This window comes from Sinohyriopsis cumingii, chromosome 1 (genome assembly GCF_028554795.1).
Source record: "Sinohyriopsis cumingii isolate HCF-2022 chromosome 1, ASM2855479v2, whole genome shotgun sequence".
Lineage (NCBI taxonomy): Eukaryota > Metazoa > Mollusca > Bivalvia > Unionida > Unionidae > Sinohyriopsis > Sinohyriopsis cumingii.
The window spans coordinates 68081713-68088873 of NC_142961.1; positions in this window are offsets into that span (position 1 = coordinate 68081713).

Sequence of the window (7161 nt, forward strand, 5' to 3'; positions counted from 1 at the left end):
GGTATTATATAAACTTTCAAGAATCGGCCTGGGGATTTGTAATCATCATCATTTACATTATAGACGTTTTCGCCCATACGGGCATGTACGTCTGGTTAACGTCCATAAGCGGACTATTTAATTGATCCCGGGGGAAGGAATTTGAGCTTCATCCCACAGGCATTAATGTGCATAAAAGGCACTATTTAACTAAGCCGTCAGGTCTTGGGTCAATATGAATGGCTTCATAGACCCTAGCGACCTGAATGTAAGGTTATACTCGAGTGGGGACAGACCCAGCACACGCTCGAGTTAAAGGTAGCAATTCAGTCTGCATTAGCTGCGCTAGATGTCAATCAGGCAGTATGTGACGCCAGTAGCAATCGGTCGTCACTATGACGTCACATCGGGACACCTAGGTGTTTAGTCTTGTGTGGAGGGTTAATTAATTGTTCATGAAGAGAGGAAAAAGTGCCCCTCCCTTCATGTATTTAATATGTGCTATGCACGTTTATTAATTTAGTGTCGTGCAGCGGGGCCTGATGGTCTTGGACTTTTTAGACCACCTTATATATTCTTGTTTTTTGGGTATTATCTAGGTGTTCTAATTGTTTGTAGTGCCTGGAGGGGAGACTGTGCCTTAGTGCAGTTGCGTTTGTTGTACTACATATAATCCGCGGTCACCTTGCGGTAGGAAAAGATATTAGTGTCCTTAATTTCATGTTGTAGGACTGTGGTGCCCTAGAAAAATATTTAATTATTTTCTTTTATAGATCAATGGTTGTTGCAGTGTGTTTCTTTCTATATGTGTGGGTTTAGTGTTGGGCTAAGTACTTGCTAATCTATCTTTATTTTTCATTTATGTTCCTTCTTTTTTGGATGAAGCTATTAGTATGCTATTATTTTATTTTCAGGCTGTCTATTTTATTAAGACAGATATCTTTGCCGAATACTCGGGTCGCAAAGACATGTCAAAGAGATCTGATCTTATTTATTCCCTAAGTTTAGGTTTATTAGCCTGTCTACTAGTCCCCCCCCCCCCTTCTCATATCCTTTTTTGTACAGTTCATCTGCTCTCTGTTTCAACGATTCCCACGTGTTCTCCTGCATTATGCATTATTACTTCACTACTCCTACCAAACCACAGTTGATTACGCCCCCCTCAATTTAAGTAATTAGATAAAGGGGTGTTATGTGATGCTATTTTGACACGTGGAATACGTCCATAAGATCCACGTATTAAGTTTCCACGGACGCATTCTAGTTTTCAAAGTATGTATTAAAATATAACATCCAGTTCACGTCCATCAGATGATAATCTTAAAGAAAGCTTTAAAGATTGCATCAATCCCCACCATGTTCCAAAGATCTTCCATCTTTTGTTCTATTTAGAATTGGGGTTCGTAACCTCTAATAAAAACCTACTCAATCAGTACATTTCTCTATATTCAAACACTTTTGGAGTGCAATATCCTATGCGTACATCTATGGGCTGCCATATATATATATATATATATATATATATATATATATATATAGAGAGAGAGAGAGAGAGAGAGAGAGAGAGAGAGAGAGAGAAAAAGAGAGAGAGAGAGAGAGAGAGAAAGGATTCTCTAAATTTGCAGATAACTGTCCAAGTCGAGAGCTGCGCAAATCGAACTCAAAACTTACTTCAACTAGAGAGCTCTAAAGATTATAGACGTCTCAAAATTAATTTATAATGTAACGTGGCCCTCTTAGTAAGAGTGGTGGTTAATTGGATTTGGCTGGCTTTATCTAGAGGATGACCTCCCTCGATATTATAGCCCGGCGGGAGTGAAGAAGAATGGAATTTCAACAGAGAACTGTGCGATAATACTGTGAAGAAATAAAGCAATACGAAGACCCCTTCGACAAGAAAATAAGAAATATAATTAGAACAAATTAATAACGGCGATTCCAATTCAAGTTAGATTATATCAATAGAATTTAAGAGGAGTGTCCAATGTGGATTTATTTCATCATCATCCATCCTTTTGACCTTATATCAACGTCTCCTAGTTCATTCTTCCTAAGCTCTATGCTTTGCCCCTTCCTTTTATTCTGACCTCGTCCTTCTTTTCCTCGGATTTTTGTATTCAGACTGTCCCGTCATTCCCAGAAAGCTGTTCCTTAAAGGACAAAATTACCCCATAATTTCTGTATACCCCACTCTCTAGAGTTACATACACATTCCTCACGTTACTCAGAGCATGTTGGCTATCCACACACTGCGTACATTCTGACATAGTACGGTAGGACATTGATCTCGCTTCCAGCGGCAGGTCTTAAATTACCAAGTGAGCGTCTATCGAATATTACTGTATTCTTTTACATGCCACTACATGTTAGATTACTATTGCATGAAATTCACAAATTGTAACTCGCAGCAATCCTTAACCTATAAGATTATTCAAACATTCAAAAATCAGATAAAATTAGGTAAGTATCGTTAACTCACGATAATCTGTTTCGTCCTAACAAACAAAGGAAGTTATTTCATATAACCCTATGAAATCCTACACATATGAACATTTCGATCGAATGCAATCAATTCTACCAATGAACTAATAACTAAAATTAAAAGGTAACTTGCATAACAATTCTAGCATCAACACTTTCCATGAAAGTGAATAAAACAAATTGAATAACAACTCTAGCATCAACACATTTCCATGAATTGAATAAACTATACATAATATGGAAACCTAGTCATAGCAAATATATTTGCATAAAACAAACAATCAAATTAAAGAATATTACGTGAAACTAAAATTACGTACCTTATTGCTGTTCTCCTTCAGAACTTGTGCATCCTAGCACTAAAACCTGTCTTTCTTTTCACAAGACGGTCACCTGGTCCCTTTCTTGTTTAACGAGGAAATCATTTTTCTTTAGGCCTCCCACGGAGTCAAGACTCTTATCCTCTTTTAGGAGATTTTCGGACTACGGAATTTCGACTAAGGTCGTCATTTTAAAGTCTGATTGCTTCTAAAGTGTACACCTTGATTGATTCTGCCCAATCGTAGGCAGCGGTCCCTAATTTTTCCCAAAGAAATAATTCCGTACATCAGATTTAGACAGCTCAAAATATGTGAACGACAGTGTGTAACAAGTTAAGTGGACATAGGTTCCTACCAAGCGGTTAGGGTTGGTAGCTCAAATGTTTACTTTCTAAGGACCGTGTTAAGATACCCCGGTCAATTTCACTGAATTGGAATTCTGCCCCTTTGAAGTTTACACTGCCATGGGGGAAGATGAACGAAGAACGATCTAAGTGACTCGTCACAAAGACTTTTCTGGCTTAAATGCGATAAAAGTTTAATGCTTAATGCATTCAACTTTAAAGTACACTGCCATTCAAATTTCGACACTTCACATATAGCTTCAATATTTTGCTCTGTTTTGTAGAAATCTAATAGAATTGTACACCTGTAATAAATGTTTGCCTCCTTCAAATCTGAACAATTGTTATTTACGTGACATTCTGTGTGGTTAATTAGCAGTGTTCAAAATGTGGTTTCCACTGCCATTTAAAGCATTTGGACACGATATATGAACGTCATTTCATACTGAAATATTTTACATTTTTACTACGTTTAATATTTTATTATAAACAAATTTTAAGAAAATATTACAGTCAGTAAAACTGTGACCTTTTTGCTTACGTCGACGTCTTGCTGAAGCCCTGGACTAAAATGGAGACGAACACCTGCTTCCTGGATTAATCAGAATATAATAAGCGTAACCAAGTGCAGGAAGGGCCGGAGTAACATGATATGGCTGTAGTCAGGAGCAGGAAGGGTCGGAGTAACAGGATCCGATTATAGTCAGGTGCAGGAAGGGTCGGATTAACAGGATACAACTGTAATCAGGTACAGAAGGGCCAGAGTAACAGGATCCGATTGCTTGTCACAATAGTAACACCATGCAACATGTTAAAGGCAGTCAATCAGATTCAAGGCAGGTTAGGGTTGGAGGTAGCGAAGGCACAGAAAGCAATGTCTTGAATGAGAGGTTTACTTATAATTTAATGAACGGTGAATGAATCTGGACACCATACCGGGAGCTCATAAAGTTCAATCACGGATCAAGATAATGATGAACACAGATTTAAAGAACTGAGGCAGGGAAATGATATTTTTCTAAAACGGAACTAGAAAATGAAAACTTCAACGAGTAAATAAACAATAATCAACGTATGGTACTTGTCAACAGATATTACTGGTACATGACTGTATCACTACGGATTATCAAAGTTTATAATTTATACACAAATATTAATATATAGGTATCAAACTTAATGTTTTATACACAAATATGAACAATGTACGATTAATATTACCAAGAGTGATCCAAGTAAAGAACTTGTAAAAAAAATATGAATAATGTTCTTTTGTCCATAAGTATGATGTATTTATTATTGATTATCGCTAGTAGAGCGATATTGAATAACGATTAAAAATTGATTATCGCTAGTAGAGCGATATTGAATAACGATTAAAACATTAACAACTTATCTCGTGTGGCGCTTGTACCTTTTACCTCTGTGAAACGTCACACTCAGTGACATCACTTTCTAATAGCCATTCGGACAAGGCGAACCGGCGTAATGGCTTTCAGTGATCTTTTCTGTGGTATTGTTCTTAATGAAAACCATGTACCAGCTGTTGCATTTGTTCATATGAATTTAGATGTGCAGTCCAATATTTAGTTAGTGGTAATTAAGCCTGCATATAGTATTAGTCATATAATCAGATTTGACGAATCTTTCTAGAACAGTATAATACACAAATTGCTTGCATTTCATCACCGATACATATACCTTGGATATTTTGAGATGAAATTTCCAAGGGAACTGCACCCCTACCTTAAATAATGTCGATGAAGTATTCTGATATGTAATACATGTTTTAACATATAAATAGAAGGGGTGTATGTCGGAAAGTGACTATTTCTTATATTTTGCTAAGCGCATACAGTTTCACTGCTTAGTTGATGTGATGTTATGCATATAGAATCTAGAAATGTTGCATAAATATTCCATATATTAAAAAAATATCAATGTATGTTGGTTTTCTTTTTGTTAGTTGTTTTTCTTCATTGTGCATTAGTGATTTTATTACCCTTTTCTCATTCTAATGTGTTAATCGGTAACAAAGTTAAGAAAAGAGGATATAAAATTTATATGTTTATTTCAATGTCAGATTTACAAACGATCATAATTTCGGATGACAGTTTAGAACATTTAAGAATGCAATATGTTCATTAGAGCTACGGTGTTGAAAAGAGCAACACTGGTTGATTATATCTATACTACATGGATAATACATTTCCTTAATTAAAAGATATACTACGATTACATTTTGTCGGGATTTATAATTGTATGCATGTATTGATGGAAACAGCAATTCAAAAACTGCTGTCCCTAATGACGACAGCTACCCTTATAATGATGCTCATTTTACAGCAAACAAAACTAACTAAAAAGGAAACAAAACAGATATAAATGAATATTATTGGTTTCAACGTATTCACGTGGGACACACACACACATACTCACACTCTCTCTCTTTCTCTCACACACACACACACATACTCACACTCTCTCTCTCTTTCTCTCTCTCTCTCTCTCTCTCTCTCTCTCACACACACACACACACACACACACACACACACACACACACATATATATATATATATATATATATATATATATATATATATATATATATATATATTCCTTTAATGAGTACATACAAGAGTTTTAGTCAACATAGATTTGAAAACATAATAAAAGGATGACAAAGAGATAAAATGTACAAAATTAGTTCTGTACACACTAGTATGTTATAGTTGATTAAATCAAAACATTACATAGTGAGGGAAGTGCAAATAAAAGCAACATTATTTTTGCCTATATGTGGTAAATTACTACGTGTTACTAAGCGTCTCTCGGTGCCTTGTCCGAAAACAATATGGAGGCAGCCGAGCACTGTGAAATCATCGTGTATTTTTAGCACAAGGTAGATTTCAGTAAAAGCACCATTGTCCCGTTGACGATTACGACGTATTTTCGGTTGGGCAGCTCTCGTCGAATTGCCAAGGAGCCACCAGGCATGGCCCGTCACTCCCAGACTGCCAAAAGATCCATCAAGAGTCTCCTTATTGCCTGCAGATCCACTGGTACCATAGGTTTGGTCTCTCACTGCAAGTCAACCCACATTGTCCTCTGCGTCAACGTCACCATCGATCGTATCATAAGGGTTTCACTAAACTCTGCGTTTTACATCTCTCCGTCACCAAAAAAAAAAAGATTAAACAATACTATGACTGAGCCGTGTAATACACGAGACGCTATAAAGTACGACTGCAATAATAATAATATATAGTAAGCATTCACGCACACGAATTGGCTTCGTTGCACATAAATTATTTCATCGGTACTAATGTACAGAGATTACTATCATAATAACAACATTCGTAAACGAATCTGTGTCCAACAAGAATAATCTCACTGAATTATAAGAACTCGAACATTGCTCATCATTTAATGTATGTAACGTATACATGAATTCAATTTGTCCAGTTATCAAAATGGGTAACTTGAAACGGACTATAGCCTGTCTAATAGCACGGCGTTATATATATATATATATATATATATATATATATATATATATATATATATATATGTGTGTGTGTGTGTGTGTGACAGTAGGACGTTTAGGTCCGCTCCGATAACCTAGTGGTTAGAGCGTCCGCTTCGAATGCGGTAGGTCGCGGGTTCGAACCCCAACCGAGTCATACCAAAGACTTACAAAAACGGTATTAACAGCTACCTCGCTTGGCGCTCAGCATTAAGAGGTTAGTGTTAGGACTGATCGGTCTGGTGTCAGGATAATGTGACTGAGTGGGACATCATGCTACATGTCTGCGGCATGATGCCCCAGTGCAAGACATCACTATAAACTGCCACGCTGCAGACATCGTAGCGATAGGACTGAAAAATTGTTAAAGCTACGTTACAAATCTAAATCGCACACACACACACAGGACGTTTATGATCATTTTGGATTTAATTCACAGTAGTGTAAGTTTTTCTTAAATTTCACTTTGTAACCTTGAAAATAAATAACTTGTTAATTTTACTCAAATAGTTGG